This window comes from Papaver somniferum, chromosome 3 (assembly GCF_003573695.1).
Source record: "Papaver somniferum cultivar HN1 chromosome 3, ASM357369v1, whole genome shotgun sequence".
NCBI lineage: Eukaryota > Viridiplantae > Streptophyta > Magnoliopsida > Ranunculales > Papaveraceae > Papaver > Papaver somniferum.
The window spans coordinates 221,594,390-221,611,880 of NC_039360.1; the positions used below are offsets into that span (position 1 = coordinate 221,594,390).

General features: G+C 35.0%; 1 pseudogene; it reads right to left on the bottom strand.

Annotated features, from left to right (window-relative positions):
- Window positions 1-2,459: 2,459 nt before the first annotated feature.
- The window catches only part of LOC113360697, a 59,969-nt pseudogene continuing 44,937 nt past the window's right edge, over window positions 2,460-17,491 (bottom strand).

Below are 17,491 nucleotides of genomic sequence, written 5' to 3' on the forward strand. Positions count from 1 at the left end.
TTTCTCCAGCTAAACTCGTCAAGAATACGATGAACTTGGCTAAAGCTAAAACCTTCCAACACATATTTCGAGAAATAGATAAGCGAGATAAACTCGGCTCGAAATATCAAATGTTTATAATGTAAAAGTCTAAATAGCTATACGACTTAGTCTCATTAGAAGATATAATAGAATAGACTTCTGAATGATAGATAAGTCTTATTGTTGATGAAGTTCCTCCAAGCTCTTCAGTAGTTCTTCTTCTTCAATTGGTGTATGCCGTGAAATCTAAAGCTTAACTACACACTTCTATCCTAATTCGAGACATAGCTATAAGTAGACTAGAAATCAAGTATATAGTTTTGATCAACTAAACTTGACAAACAAGTTTGATACAACAATGCTTGCGAGTTCGACCGAGAAGTGCTCTAACAATAATAGTCCCACATTTCTAAAAACCCCTTAATAAACTTTATATGGAAGGGACACTCAACTCATTTCCAATTGGTTTTAAGTTGGATTCCCGCAGACTTTAACTAAAAATCCTTACTTCTGTTTTTTTCCACCATTAATGGTGTTTCTTTGATTTGTTTCTCATTTTTCACTGTAAATTTTTCCTCTTTCCTTTTTTGTATTTACAAGCTCTTGTTTCAGGCGAACATGAGAACAAGGTAGTAATCTGGTGGTTGTGTTCAAACAAAAGTGAGAGGTTTCATCTTGAATGGGAGTATGCTGAATTAAGAGAAATTAGTGATGGTGTTCTTTTGAGCAAGGTTAAAGAAGCTACAAAAAATGTGGATGCTACTATGGGTTAGTCTTTTGAAAATAGTTTGGGAATGGTTGCCTTGCATTGAGATTTAGACTTCTAAGTGAAGAAAATTGATCGAGTTGATGTTGTGGTGAGCAAACGAGTTGTGCTTGAGAAGCTTTTGAGTCCTATTTGATTGTGTTAGATTTGAATTGGCTGAGAATATTATGGGGAGTGTAAATGTATCTTCATGGAATCTGTTAGTAGTGGTTGGTGAAGCAATACACATGGGTATGGTTATAGAGTCAGAATTGGAAATAAGCGGAACTAAATTTGCAAGGTCCATTGAGTCCGTGGTTGAGTTGTGAGTTTCTTGAAGGAAGATTTAGAATGAATGAAATTTTATCGTTGGTATTGGTAGTAGATGAAAAATATTAATGAAGTTTTCGAGTTCTCATTTCATTAGCAGTCATGCTTTCTTTTAGACATGATTGTAATGTAGGAGTTTGGTGTTGAGTATGAGTAGTTGTACACATGAATTTTCGCTGAGTTTATGGTGCTGCATATGAGAAGTTGATACCTTGGATAGATGAATGCTTAGATGGATTAAATATATGCCCGTTAAATCAAGATGCAATATTAGCTTAAGGATAGCTTAGGTGTTATGTTAACTAAGCATGACTCATCTAGTGAGATGTCATCCAACTAATGATGGACTTATTGGATGACACATGGCTATTTAGTGATGACTAAGCCCTTTTATAGCCTTTTAATTATATATATCCAGAGCTTTGTGTTATGCCATTAATCAAGCAAGAAAAAATTGAAGTAGAAGCTAAGTCATTGAACTTTCTCTGATTTAACGATGTGCTAGTTTTATTTATGATGTACTTATATGAAAATAGCGTTGATGCTACATAATTTATAGACATTCTGATGTATGATTTTCTTATGAACTAATTTCCAGTATTTATAATGTTTTTCAGTTGGTGGAATATGATAATACTAGGGTTAAGGATGTTTACAACATATTGACGTTTTATAATCATGCTTAAGTATTAAAGAATGATGATTTTGATGCTGAAATTCCAACATTATTATCCAAAATATTTTTTAACTGCTAATTAACTCTGTAACTATAAATTCTTTTATTTTTCAAATTAAAATACATTGAACCGCTTTGATGTTGTCTGACATGCAAAAATTCCGTCGTTTCCCTAGAAACCAACCATCCTATTTTACGAGGTAATCTTTTTGAAGGATCGATATTCGATGCCAAAAAAGATGATTAAAAGAAGACTAGTTAGGAAAACAACTAAAGATGCCAAAAATTTCCATAAATCTGACAATTATGTGGCTGATAAATTAGCGGTGGAGGCGAGGAAATCTTCTATTTTCAGCTCTTGGAAAGAAGAACTACCATCCTACTTAAATAGGTCTATTGTTTTAGATAAAAGTCTTATTTCTTTTAATGGTGGTCATACCGGTTTGTTATCGAAAGATCATACCAGGGTCTGTCCTGAAACGATACCAAGACAATATTTGGAATATCCTATGTAACCTCTTACTCTTATATATGTATTTCTCTTGTATTTCAAAAAAATAGGAAAAAAACTAGAGAAAACAATAAGAAACTAAGAAACAATACATTAATTATTAGATAGAATAAATTCAGAGTTAAATAACTTGAGATTTAGATAGAATAATTATTGTTTATTTTGTATATTTATATTTAAATAACTTGAGATTGAAGTCGAATTGGAAGACCCTTTGCAGGTGCAGGCATTGGATCAACAACAATTTTCTCATCAGGTAGAGTTTTCTCCCATTTGTACCTCCTCACTACATGGTACATAAACACCAATATCCCTAGCCTTGCATACTCTTTCCCGGATAACATTCGCGGTCCTCCTCCAAATGGTATGTATATGTATGGTGCTGGTCCGTTCCCTTCGAACCTTGTTGGATCAAATTTTTCTGGTTCTGAGAAATACTCTGCGTTCAGTGGGTCGAATGTGCGCTCCAATACAACAGTGTAAGTCACGTAAAATAACGAAAGTATTTATTTTGCGCCAACAATTTAGCATTATAAAAGCAATGCATGTCAACCATTTAAGATTCAAGAATGTTGTATCAATCAAGAGTTAGAACATCGCCGGATATTAATTGTGGTAATTACCTTCCATCCCTTTGGCACTGAAAATCCTCCAAAGCTAATGTCTCCAATGGCTTCCCTGAAAGCTCCTTGAAGAGGTGGTGCTAATCTCATCACTTCACATGCAACTTTTCATGAGTACTTCATCTTTTGTATATCATCCCAGTTTAGCAACTCTCCTGGGCCTTTCGAACTTGCTATCTCCATTAGTTCTGATATAGATCATTGAATTGTTATTTGCAAACATCATATTCATCGGTAATAACGTGTAAATTGTCCCCAAGCCTTTAATTCTCATTGCACGACAAAAAATTATTAGTAATAATTTATTCATATTCCGGGCATGAATCGATTTCAGCCTTTAAACTTTGAATTTCTTGAATCCGCCCCTTAATAAATGAGGCGAGTTAGAGTCGGATATATTTTAAAAATAAAATGCTCCATTCCTCCTATTTTAGATGCCTAAATAGGATTTTGTACAAAGATTAAGAAACACAAAGAGAATAGTCTTTTTTTCTGCAACTATCCTAGGTTAGTATTTAAGGTTTCTAGTTTTTAGATATCTAAGTTTTTGTTTTTTAGTTGGAAATTTTCAAATCAAATGAAGTATACAAAGAGAAGTATTAAAAATGCGCCCAGAAAATTGAGATACACAGCTTTCCATGTATGGCCTGATTCCAAGATAGAGGCAAATAAGGATAAAAAGTGGAAAAGTATGAAATATAAAAAGTATTTTAGGACAAAAAAATACTCAATTTAGGCATCTAAAATAGGACGGAAGGAGTGAAAACTAACATTGACTCGTATTAAATCAGATATATCTAACTTTCGAGTCAAATCCAACCAAAAACAAGAAAGCTTCTTGTTTGTTTAGACAGATTAGAGCAACCAGATAACAAAAACAAGAAAGCTTCTTGTTTGTTTAGACATATTAGAGCAACCAGATAACTCTAGTCACCTTAAGATGTTAATCCGGAGTAGCGATTTAAACCTCGGACTTTATGTTCTTATTATCATTTTCTTTAATCTTGCATAATTAACAATGAATATCATTAAGTGGATTACCTTTATGAACTTCATCATAAACATAAGGAAGCTCAGCAAGATACTTGACAATGAAGGTGATGGAAGCACAAGCTATGTCATGTCCACCCATAAGTAACCCTAAAATCTTGTTAGCAATGTTTAATTCGTCCATGAAATTCCCTTCATCGTCAACGGCTAACAACATATAAGACAAGATATCTTGTGTAGGTAAAGATTTTTTTCCTTCTAAATCAACCTTCCTTTGTTTGATAATATTTACTAATTCTTCCTAATAAACTTGGAAGCTTTAATCCCAATGTTGAAAGTGTTAAGATATGTTGAGATATTCCGTATCTTGCATATTACGATATCCCATATCTTGCATATATTGTGTAGTTATCCTGTAGTTACTATGTTGTATTCTGTTTCTTTATTTGTCGTCTGTAATCTTGTATAAGTTGAGTCTGTAATCCTTGAGAATAATGCAATACACAAAAACCCTTTAATTAGATCTCTATGCCATGACAAATTATGTCATGGTATCAGAGCTAGGTAAGATTCATTAATCCACTTTTGTTGTTAGTCAAGAAAAATCAAACTCTCAGTATCGTGATCAAGAATCCAGAAATCTATCTCATCTTTATCCTTTAGTTATAACCTAGGCCCTACCTGTCAAGAACCATCGCTGTGCTTTTCAAGTTATCCATTAAGCTGTTATCATGTCGTGTGAAGAATCTCAACTTATCACTGTGAAGTTCGATGGAACCAACTATAACCATTGGTCGTTTCTCATGAGAAGTTTTCTAAAGGTAAAAAGCATGTGGAAATATATTGATGGTAAAGAAAACGTCTGGTTGCCAGTACAAGGGTTAAAGACAAAGAAGTTGCAGATACAGATCCTTCTGAAACTTGGGAAATCAACAACCACAAAATCATCACTTGGATAAGCAATACTGTTATTGCATCCATAAGTATGTAACTTACTAGCTTTGAATAAGCCAAAGAAGCATGGAATTTTCTTGCAAAGAGATACACACAAGTTAACTTTGCACAGAGATACAAGCTTGAACAAGATATTCAATCCTTAAAATAACAACCAGAGCAAACAATATCTGAATTTCACTCTGAAATTTCAATTGTGTGGAATCAACTAGCACTTATGAAGCTTAAATGGATAATTGATGTAGAATTGTGGCACAAATACAGAGAAGAATCACGGCTTGTTCAACTTCTAATGGCTTTAAGAGATGAGTTTTAATCTGTGAGAGCTTCCATTCTTCATAGAAATCCAATGTCGACTGTTGATGAGTTTCAAAAGATGTTGTAGTAGTAGAGTTCGTCTAAGACTTGTGAAGGTTCTATTTTTAAATTTAATAAAAATAAATATACAAATAATGTTAACAATGGTGAGAGATACTGGGACTAAGAATTTCACCAAATTCCATTCATGTGATTCAAAATTATTCCTGCACAATTATAGCTTGTATGATAACAATTTGTTGACTCTAGTTCCTTGCCTAATGTAGATTTTGAGAGCAATGAATGTAAATCTAAAGCATGAGACATCAAAACATTTTAAGCATGACCCATCAATTGAAATGACACACATTCAATAAAAATCATAAATCATTTCATAAACAGTGCAAGTAGTCATAAAAAGAAATTAATTTATTTACCACAATGACGAAAAATGGCTCCATCCGTCGTCCCAGCATGTGATTCTAGTTCCTCATTATTACAAAGAAAACTAAGTAAAAGAAATAAAAGAAAATTGTGAAACTGGCTACCGTCTCTCCAAAAAAATCACCCCTGGTTTCCTGTTCTCGACATCAATATATAGATTTCAACAAAATCTAACCTTCCTCTTTTAATTCTCTTCCACATGCCATGTCCAATGGGAGTGTGTCACTTGTCTAAGAATACACAATATCACCTAATAAAGACTCGCCACATGTACGACCACTTTCTTTTCTTTTCATGGGAAATAAAAAATTATATGAGCACATATTGATCTTATGTACGAGGTAAATACTCATTTTGTCATTATCCCAATTCCAAAACAGGCGTCATGTATTAATGTGGTGAAGTATATATTATGCTCAAAATCAATCTTCTTTAGTTGCAAAATATATTTAGTTTCCTTTCTTCCTCCACCATGTCGACATACCTCGTACATTAATTATTGAGTAGGATTTTTCATTTTATGTGATACCTCCTAAATCCTTCGAGAACTAATCACCAAGTCCTTCATCCTAAAATCCACGAGACCAAAATGCCCGAGCATGTTAGTTTCTTAAACCAACTTCATCCCATCATCTCCTTCACTAACTTAAATTGGGCCTATCCCATTTAGATCCAAAAGTATCCACGACCCATGTACTCCGAAGTCCATATTTTCTTCTTGGAATCCTAGTTTTAGCCGATTTTCTTGGAAGAGCCCATTTTATTCATTTACCTACAAAAACACAATCAATACCAAAATAAGCACCAACAATATATATTTTGGGTAGTAAATATGTAAGAATTAATCGCTCATCACACCCCCAAACTTATATTTTGCTAGTCCTCGAGCAAATTTATTCTAGAAAATAAAAACTCACTAGGTGGCCCTAGTGACCGAGTTAATCTCGGGAGGGTTTACCAGAGGTGTACCCACAAAACCATTACTTCTAATTGGTCACAAGTATCCAAAGAGCTATGAGGACATACATATTCTCAACCTATCTCCGAGTAACTAGAATGCCAGAGAAATTAAAGGTGTCAGCTATAAAGCTGACTGAAGAAAAGGAGAGACACATCCGCAACACTGCTAGATAAAGAGATATCCGCTACACAGCTAGATAAACATTGTATGATGCGTCCGCTGCTTTACAGCTGGATAAGATTAGGAGAGAGATAAAGATGAGAGGGACATCTGCTACACAGCTGGACTAATTACGTGTGATGAGTTAAACCAGTGCTAGAAAGATCTTGTGCCAGATTGAAAGCGGACTAACAAAGCAACCAAATGTATCTTTCTTCGACTCTCTTATAGTGCTCAGTAGAAACAACGTCTTCTTCGGTCTTCAAATGTTGATGATAAACTATCAAACCTCATAGAACCTTGACAATTAACTCTTCTCTTCGATTTCTTCCTTGACTTATAAATTTCTACTTCCCTTTGGCCTTATTGAACAAAACGTAATGATGATTTTTTTCATCTTTCATTTTTTTCATTTTTTTTTTCATTTTTTTTTTCATTTTTTTTTGTTGGAAACAAAAACTACAAGACAACAATTACATGGCCATGAGAGAAGGACTTTCAAAACTTGGATCTTTGCAACTTGTGATGTCTTGGTATCATGGATTCTAACAACTTATATCATTTTCTCTTATAACTTCAACTTTGATTTTTGAATTATTCTTTTCTATTGTTGCTTCTAAACCTAAAGCGTCTTCAACTTTCTTCATAGATTTTGATGTCGCTCCGCTTGTTGATGATGATAAGTTTCTACTGAGAGAGAGTCGCAATCCAGTAACTAAGACTACATTGTGAGGTTGCTTTGTCTTTCTGGCATTTCCTGACCTACTTGCCTTTCCATCATGTATGGTTAGGTCCATCACGGTTACCCTCTAAAAGGAACAAGTTCTCTCCTGAATTTCAAGGATCTCAATGTCTTTTTCTCTAATGTCTCAAAAGGTTGTTATCCCTAGCATTCCAATTTCTATCTTTTCGGTGAGAAACAATATGTAAACTTAGCTAATCGGATACCATGTGACGCTAGAAGTTTCAAAAGTGCAACTAAAAAGTTCTTCCCCACCCCCAAACTTAAATCTAACATTGTGCTCGATGTTCTAAAGATAAAATTAAAAGCATGAACAAGGAGAAACTGTTACCACTTGAAGAAAAAGAGTTAAGGAAAAATATTACCATGTTGTATGAGCATGGGTTACCTCCCAAGAAGTGCTAAGTTTAAAGTCTTCAGCCAAACTTAGGAAAGGATTAGTCAACTCGAACCGTATAACAATAACCGGAATAACTGTGGGTCTTCAAAACCAAATAGAGCTGACCAAAGGAAACTGCAGTAAACCAAGAAAATGAACAAGACTAGCATGCCCTTACCTAGTTTCCTGATTAAGACAACTACATCTAATTGTGGTTCAGGTTCAGGTTCAGGTTCTATAAAAGGGTCTAAATATATTTCTTTAGGCTGCAACTCCTCAAAAGTGAGATCCGAATTATTAGGTCCTAGAGTCTGTAAAAACTCAAATAAAAATTTAGAAGCACATAATAATAACCTAAATAATTGAGGATCCTCTAAGTCAATCAGGTTTGACTTACAAAATTGACCACAATGAGGGTAGTAGTCATTCTTAAGAAAATGTGTTGATTCTAATTTCCTAAAGCATTTAGGTTTAGTCTCACAACTAAATATTCGACACATTTGAAATATAAACGTTCCCACATTTGGAAGAAAACTATTTGGTGGGAAAACAAAGTCAATAAGGGTATCATAGCCTGGGAAAACCACATCAACCAGAGGATGGGTTTCTAATGACTGAACTTCTTTCTGGACATTATTAGGTTCGTGAAAACGTGTATGGAGATAATCTTGTACGATGGTTGAGGCACAAATGTCAAGCCCTACACAAGGGAACTTTCTAAGAGTTAAAGGTAAAGCACATGGAGAATGATAATTACCCCCAAACTTAGAGTTTTGTGTGTCTCTGGGTAGACTAAGTACAATTTCCCTAATTTCTAGATCATCAGAATCCAGAAAATGGTCAATTGCTTCTGTTAGGTTATACTCAGGTGATGCATCCTCACTCATATTTAAAAGCTCTATGAGTTCATCTTCTTCGTCTAAGACTATTGTTTCTAAATCGTTAGACTCTAAAACATTATTCTCAGAATAAACTCGTTCCTCTAAATCATTATCGGCTTTGTAAACAGGAAATACTACATCGTCTAAAATGAGGGTATCTCTAGTCAAATCCTCGTCCTTTTGAATAGGTGAATAATTATTAAAATTATTTGGATTTGAAATAGAAATAATATTATCATTGTAAAGCTCAATTGGAGTATCCATTTCCTGATCACTATTCCTGCATAAGTATGATTCTCCATCAACACTATCCTCATCATAATAGCATGAAAAAGATCGAACCTCATCAAAACAAGTAGTGCTACCAATTCTAACTTTGTTATCTTGATTATGTAAATAGTTATCTTCATTCTCAAGGGTATTATTGGATACATGATATTGGCAATTCAAGTAATTTCGAGCAATTATTTCGTTCGTCTCAGCTATCCTCTTGAGGTGGTCTTCTAAAGAAGGTTCACTCATTATTGTGGTTCTTTCGTCTATAATTATACTATTCATCTCAGCTAACTTACGCGTCGACTCAGCTAACTTCCTGAGGGACTCTTCTAAAGGAGGAATAGGAACAGAGGGATCATAAAAAGGACTAATTTTCAATAGTTTGATTGTATCCTCTAGAGACGAAGAACTAGTACTATAATCTTCTTGCTCGTAATACTGATGCATGTGTGGATAGTAATTGGGCTCACCAGGGTATGACCCATATCCTTCCAAAGGATGGCGTTCCCAACCACTATTCCCAACATGGTCATAAAAAGGATGATGTCCATATTCAAATTCAGGTCGATAATCATTGTATTGGCTTCTATCATACCAGTTCGACATTCTTAATTGCAAGGGAATTCTACACAATCACAAACAAGGCTGACTCGACCAAATCAAACCTATAAAATCTAGCAAACAACAAGCATGATGTCTCCACTTAGATTGTTTCTAGACCATCTTCTAATATTTCGAAAAGGAATTCGTTACAATCTGAGAAAACCTCTCTAGAATCAATCCGAGTTTAAGTAAGTTTAATTGAGACGAGGGAAGCTACGAGGAGCTTTGATACCCAAGGTCTCACCGGTATTATAAGGCGGCGCAGTCACGCATTCAACTCGCAGAAACCATCATGAACTTCAAAGTATGCTCAAAAGAGTAACCAATATTTTTCGAACGACTTTCCTATTAAGCTCGTTACCCTATAGGTCTCGTTCTAGTCAAAATTTTAAGCTTAGGTTCGCGTTTGGTTTCGTTTTCTTAAGGCGGGTAAGAAGGAAACGGTGATGAAATCCGAGTCCTTATCTTAATTTGGCCAGGCCTTGCCCTTTACTAGGAAATTAAAACAACCGTATTCAAATCCTCAGCATATATTCACCTTAAGGCATACAATAAACCCGCTGACAGGGGATTCGTGGGTGTTTCGAAAGCTTACCTCCCGTACCAGATGGGCGCAGAACCGCTGAAGTCGACTCGGGCCACGACTCCTATGTCATTTGCGAACCCGAGGGGCCGAGACGATATTGTAATCGTCGTCCTTCCCTGCAAACAGTTTTATATTTAATGTACCCTTCCTTAGGGATTAAAAAAAAAATTGTCCAAGTCCAAAGTCCAAATAAAGTGCAAAAGAAAAGAAATAAAAAAAAAATAATTACAAAAAATGGAAGGTCTCTAAAAAAAAAATCTCTCCTTTTTTTTTAATTTTTCTTTCGCTCTTTTTTTTTTCTTTGTCTTTTTCCTTTTCTTTTGGCTTTAAGCTTTGATTCCAAGTCTTTAGTATCCAACTTCAAACCTGTAATACAAAGACACACCCAAAGAAACGTAAAAAGAACAAATGAAATAAAAAAAAACCTAAAAATTCTACCTAAGCACAAATCCGCGTCGGCGGCGCCAAAAATTTGATGAGTTTCAAAAGTTGTTGTAGTAGTAGAGTTCGTCTAAGACTTGTGAAGGTTCGATTTTTAAATTTAATAAAAATAAATATACAAATAATGTTAACAATGGTGAGAGGTACTGGGACTAAGAATTTCACCAACTTCCATTCATGTGATTCAAAATTATTCCTGCACAATTATAGCTTGTATGATAACAATTTGTTGACTCTAGTTCCTTGCCTAATGTAGATTTTGAGAGCAATGAATGTAAATCTAAAGCATGAGACATCAAAAAATTTTAAGGATGACCCATCAATTGAAATGACACTCATTCAATAAAATCATAAATCATTTCATAAACAGTGCAAGTAGTTATAAAAAGAAATTAATTAATTTACCACAATGACGAATAATGGCTCCATCCGTCGTCCCATCATGTGATTCTAGTTCCTCATTATTACAAAGAAAACTAAATAAAAGAAATAAAAGAAAATTGTGAAACTGGCTACCGGCTCACCAGCTCTCCAAAAAAATCACCCTTGGTTTCATGTTCTCGACATCAATATATAGATTTCAACAAAATCTAACCTTCCTCTTTTAATTCTCTTCCACATGTCATGTCCAATGGGAGTGTGCCACTTGTCTAAGAATACACAATATCACCTAATAAAGACTCGCCACATGTACGACCACTTGCTTTTCTTTTCATGGGAAAGAAAATATTATATGAGCACATATTGATCTTATGTACGAGGTAAGTACTCATTTTGTCATTATCTCAATTCCAAAACAGGCGTCATGTATTAATGTGGTGAAGTATATATTATGCTCAAAATCAATCTTCTTTAGTTGCAAAAGATATTTAGTTTCCTTTCTTCCTCCACCATGTCGACATACCTCGTACATTAATTATTGAGTAGGATTTTTCATTTTATGTGATACCTCCTAAATCCTTCGAGAACTAATCACCAAGTCCTTCATCCTAAAATCCACGAGACCAAAATTCCCGAGCATGCTAGTTTCTTAAACCAACTTCAGCCCACCATCTCCTTCACTAACTTAAATTGGGCCTATCCCATTTAGATCCAAAAGTATCCACGACCCATGTACTCCGAAGTCCATATTTTCTTCTTGGAATCCTAGTTTTAGCCGATTTTCTTGGAATAGCCCATTTTATTCATTTATCTACAAAAACACAATCAATACAAAAATAAGCACCAACAATATATATTCTGGGTAGTAAATATGTAAGAATTAATCGCTCATCAACTGTAGAAAGTGCCTTATTTGAACTTATTACTGAAGAGACGCGCAAAAGAATCAAGCCAGATATCCCAGCAGTTCTTGCAGTACCTTCTCGTTCAAGTTCTAATCCAAGTTTTAGTTCTTAGAGAAACTTTTCAGCTCCAACTTATCGTGATCTTTCTCAAGTACAGTGTCATAACTGTAAGAATTTTGGACATCTAGTAAAGAATTGTCCTTCACCTGTGAATACAAGTAATTCTCAAGGTAATTTTCAAAGATTAACTATGCAAGGTTCATCCCCATCACCAGGAACACCACAATGCAACTACTGCAAGGAATTTGAACACATTGTAGGAAATTGCAATTCTCCATCTTCAATAAATATGAGAAACAAGAGAAGATTTGGCACTGCAGCACCATCATATTACTCTCCAGGTCATGTTATTGCTGCACCAGTTCTAGATCAAGCACATGATTCATAAAACTCTACATCAAACAACTTTGCAGTTATAACCAATCTGGCAGACATTCAAGAGATGCTGAAACAAGCTCTTGCAATTGGTAACAACCCTACAGCAGCAACTGCTTTTTTAGTTCCTTCAGGTAATTTTTCAACTGAATGGTTTCTTGATTCAGGAGCATCAAACCATATGACATATAACTCAAATTTATTTGAGAAAATGAAACCTATTGTTACTCCTAAGATTCATACAACATACAGGCCAGGAATCATTGCTACTCATATTGGGCAGATTAAAGTTTCAAACAAGATACATATAGCAGATGTCCTTCTTGTTCCCAAAATTAAGATGAATCTTATTTCCATTGCTCAATTGTGTAACCATGGTTTTAATATCTTATTTTCATCTCATGGTTGTGTTATACAGGATCCCAAAACAGAGAGGCTTATTGGGATAGGCCGTAGAGTTGGTTGTCTATACCTCATGGAGTCTCTAGCTATTCCTCAAACCAACAACAAACTTGTTGCTGCTCTAGCTTCTACTTTACCTTCCACGGTATCTCCTTTCATTTATTGTCAGCTTGGTCATGTCTCCTTTTCTCGTCTTTCCTATATGATTAGTAAAGGGCTGTTAGGTTTTGTTCCTTTAGATAAAGAGCCTCACTGTATTGCTTGTAAGATGGGTAAACAACCAGCTCTTCCATTTAATAACAGTACTACTTTTTCTTCTGCACCTTTTGATCTCATTCATTATGATGTTTGGGGAAAGTCTCCTATTGCTTCAAAAGGGGGAGCTTTGTATTATGTTATTTTCATTGATAATTACACTCGTTATACATGGGTGTATCTTTTTAAATCCATATCAGAGTTCTTAAGAATTTACACTGAGTTTTCAAAATGACCAAAACCCAATTTGAAAAATACATCAAAATATTTCGAGCAGATCATGGAGGTGAATACATATCCAATCCTTTCAAAGAGTTTTTGAAATCTGAGGGTACTCTACTTCAGTTATCTTGTACTGAAACACCAGAACAGAATGGTGTCGCAGAACGTAAACATCGACATATCATAGAAAAAACTAGGACACAACTTCTCTCTTCTTCTGTTACTTCTAATATTTGGGGTGAATATGTTTTCATTGTTGTATACACTATTAATCGAGTTCCTACTGCTGTTATATGTGGTATATCTCCCCATGGACGCTTATGTAGTAAGAAACCAGATTATTCAGAGTTGTGTGTGTTTGGTTCAACTTGTTTTGTCCTACTTTCTGAAAGAGAACGCAACAAACTTGGTAAAAATAACACTATATGTGTGTTTCTTGGTTATGGCATAAAGCAGAAAGGGTATAGATGTTATGATATAGAAAGTAGGAGATTACGTATTGTTATAGCTTGATCGGACGAACTCGTATGCGTTGTTATCTCAAGCATGTTTGTCAATGTTAGTGATCAAAACTATAAGTCTTGATTTATAGCCTATTTATAAATGTCTCGGACTAGGACATAGATAGTGTAGTTGATCTTAGATCTCTCAGCATTCATCATTTGAAGACGAAGAACTACTAAGGGGAGCTTGTAGACATTCATCAACAAAAAATATGTGGAAACTTAAACTCATCTATCACTTGGAAAGTCTATTTCTACTCTATCTCTTATACTAAGACATAAGTCGTGTTACGATATAGTTTTCTATTATACACATTTGAGATTTCGAGCTGAGTTTATCTCGCTTATATATTTCTTGAAATATGTGTTGGCAAGCTTTCGCTCTAGCCATGTTCATCTTACATTCGTGACGAAAGTCCGAATAAGATCATATGAAAATTTCCGAGTTACATCTAACATGGTTTGTGTGATACAATCATTTGGTGTTTCCTTGGAATGTTTCATTGTGATAATTTCAATAACTTGAAAATCGCTTTGACAAAAAATAGTTTGTGAACAACAACTATATAACGTCCTCTAAGAAAGTTTCAATGATTGAAATTAGGAGTTGGTGAGATAACCATCCTTAGATATAAGCATATATATAGTGTGTTCGCACATTAGCGTATAAATCCATAAACCGGGAACCAAATGTATGTGTATGTGTGTATACAAAATTGAGGAAGGGGACAAGATAAGTATGTGTACCCGCACGCATACTGGTAGAAGTTTTCGAACCAAAAATAATTGTTGGGTTTAGGAATTACAAACTCCTAAACTAGTCACCTTAAGTATGCATACCCGTACGCATACTAGAGGGAGTTTTCGAACCGAAAATATTTGCTGATTTTGGGAATTACAAACTCCTAAACTAGTCACCTTAAGTGTGCGTACCCGTACGCATGCTGGCGGAATTTTTCCAACCGAAAATTTCTGCCGAGTTTGGAAATTTGGCAAACTCAAATCTGGTTGCTTAAGTACGCATACCCATACGCATATTTAAGCTGGTTATTTTGTTAAATCGGTCAGTTCATGAACTTAAACATTTAAATCTTAAGGAATACAATCTTTGCAAACCGTGGCTATAATGTTCATGATTGATTCAAGTGAATCAAACCGATTTGATTTCGATTATATCTTCTATGCAATTGAACAACTCTTTAACTAGTTTCATTTGAGTCATTTGAACTAGTTATGGATAAGATGAATAAGGTTAATATGAGAGTAACCATGTGGCTAACCTCGGTTAACTATTTGATGAGCCAACATGAGTGTACACGTTTGGGTACGGTTAATAAATCTAAATGAGGGTACATTTCATTTGTGTGTAATAAGCTAAGTTCGATCTAACGGTTTAAAGATATTAGCTTGGTTGAATCAGGTTTTTCATCTAAAGGTGATTATTGACAGCTTTGTTACCAAGGTAACTTGGATTGCAAACCCTGATTTGAGAACTATATAAAGGAGAACTCTAACAACTAGGTAACCTAATCCCCACACCCCTTGTATGATACTAGTTGTATAGATAGAGTCTATTCTCCTTTAACCTTAGGTTTCTTCTCGAGACCCCGTAGGTTAAAGACTTGAAGACTTCATTGGGATTGTGAAGCCAGACCGGTACTACTTCTCATGTAGTTGTGTGATCTGATATTGCTATTTCTATCGTATGAGTACAATTGTAAAATTATCTTGAGATTTATTTCTCCGATAGGCAAGATAGAAAAGTAGTCACAAACAAACTTCGTCTCATCGTTTGTGATTCCACAATATCTAGCTTCGCCATCATAGAATTGAGATTATTATGAGGCGATTGATAACACTAGGATGTTCTTCGGGAATACAAGTGCGGTTTATCAATTGATTCCTGTTCACCTTGATTTATCAAAAGACAGAACAAAAACTCTTGGGTGTTTCTGTGGGAGATAAATTTATTCATTCCTATAGACTTTTCTGTGTGAGATAGATTTGTTTATCAAGTCTTCGACTTAGGGTCGTAACAACTCTTGGTTGTGGGCGAGATCAGCTAAGGGAATCAAGTGCGTAGTATCCTGCTGGGATCAGAGACGTAAGGAGTGAAACTGTACCTTGAATCAGTGTGAGATTGGTTAGGGTTCAACTACAGTCCAGTCCGAAGTTAATTGGTAGTAGGATAGTGTTTGTAGCGGCTTAATACAGTGTGGTGTTCAAACCGGACTAGGCCCCGGGGTTTTTCTGCATTTGCGGTTTCCTCGTTAACAAAATTCTGGTGTTTGTGTTATTTCTTTTCCGCATTATATTTTGTTATATAATTGCAATATCACAGGTTGTGTGTTATATCAATCAATTAGAATATCCAACCTTTGCTTGTTGATTTACATTGATTGACACTTGGATATTGGTATTTGGTACTATCCAAGTTATCTCTCTGGGATTTAATCAAGACTCGCAGATTTCCATTTGCTTTAGTAAGAATTAAATCGAGAGATAGAGATTTTATACTCTTTGATATACTTTACTCTAAATTGAGTCTGACTGTCTAGTTGATTCTCTAGAAAGTGTATTGGAGTAAGTCCTCTCATATTGCCAAACGAATTGTTGAGTGTGATTGTTAGACCCCTGCATTTCAATTGGTTCAGAGCAGGCAAACACTATAAACCTAATAACTTTGTGCTTGATTGATCCTTAAAAATTTACCCTATGGGAAATTTTTTGGAAAACTTGCACTTGGCATCTGTAACGCATGCCAGAACTCCTTAAAATATTCTTCGAAGATTATTATCGACTAAACATATGGTTTCTCATAATAATCTCCGATCATCTAAGACCTTGGAAAACTTAGATGATATAAAACAATCTAAAGGAAAAATTAAAAAGAATGGAAGGTTGAGAAAACGTTCTTTAAGCTCAAAGATATGGAATCTCACTAGATTAACTCTCAATCTTTTTGAGGAATATTATCGAAATAGATCAGTTGATAAAGATCTATTTATACCTTTTGAAAGCGTTTTTAGATTCTTAGAAAAACTTAATTCCGTTAAGTCTAAGAATCAGTCCGGTAAAAGTTCGGTACATGGGAAATCATGCAATCATGGTGTACGAACTAAACTTGTCGTCAACACAAGTAGACCCAATAAAAAAGGTTATCATGTTGTTGACACAGTTTCAAGATATCGGAAAAACCTTCTTTCTGGTCAAATGAAAAGGAAGTTAAAAAACCCTAATAACCCTGGTTACCATCATTGTTATGATTATATCATTGGAACTGCTCACAAATATCAACCAGGAATTGTGCATGAAAATCTCTCTGCAAATAGTCCCCCTTGGTAACAAGTCTGAATCTACCCCATTTGTATATATTTCTTGAGATGGGGCAAGTAATGGTTCGATTTGTGTGCACTTGGGTTAAAACTTGTTATTATGTCCTTCTAGGATTTTCGAATAAGATTTCTACTGCATCTGTCTCGAGTTTTCACGGGATGCACTACCTTGATGTGCAAACATCAAAGAAAATCCCACATTCCTTTTGTGGGTCGCGGTGAATAAACGGGTCCAAGCCCATTAGTGGGTATATAAAGAAGAAAGTACGTGTACCCCCTTCTTCATCCCATCAGTTCGCGTACGTGAACTTTCTAGGGTTCATGAAATTCCTCCATTAAATTCCCAGGAGGAAAATAAGACAAAGGGGTGTTCAAGGTTCATTCCAAGTAAGTGATTTCCTCTTGTTTTTCCCTTCCAATTTCTAGATATCATG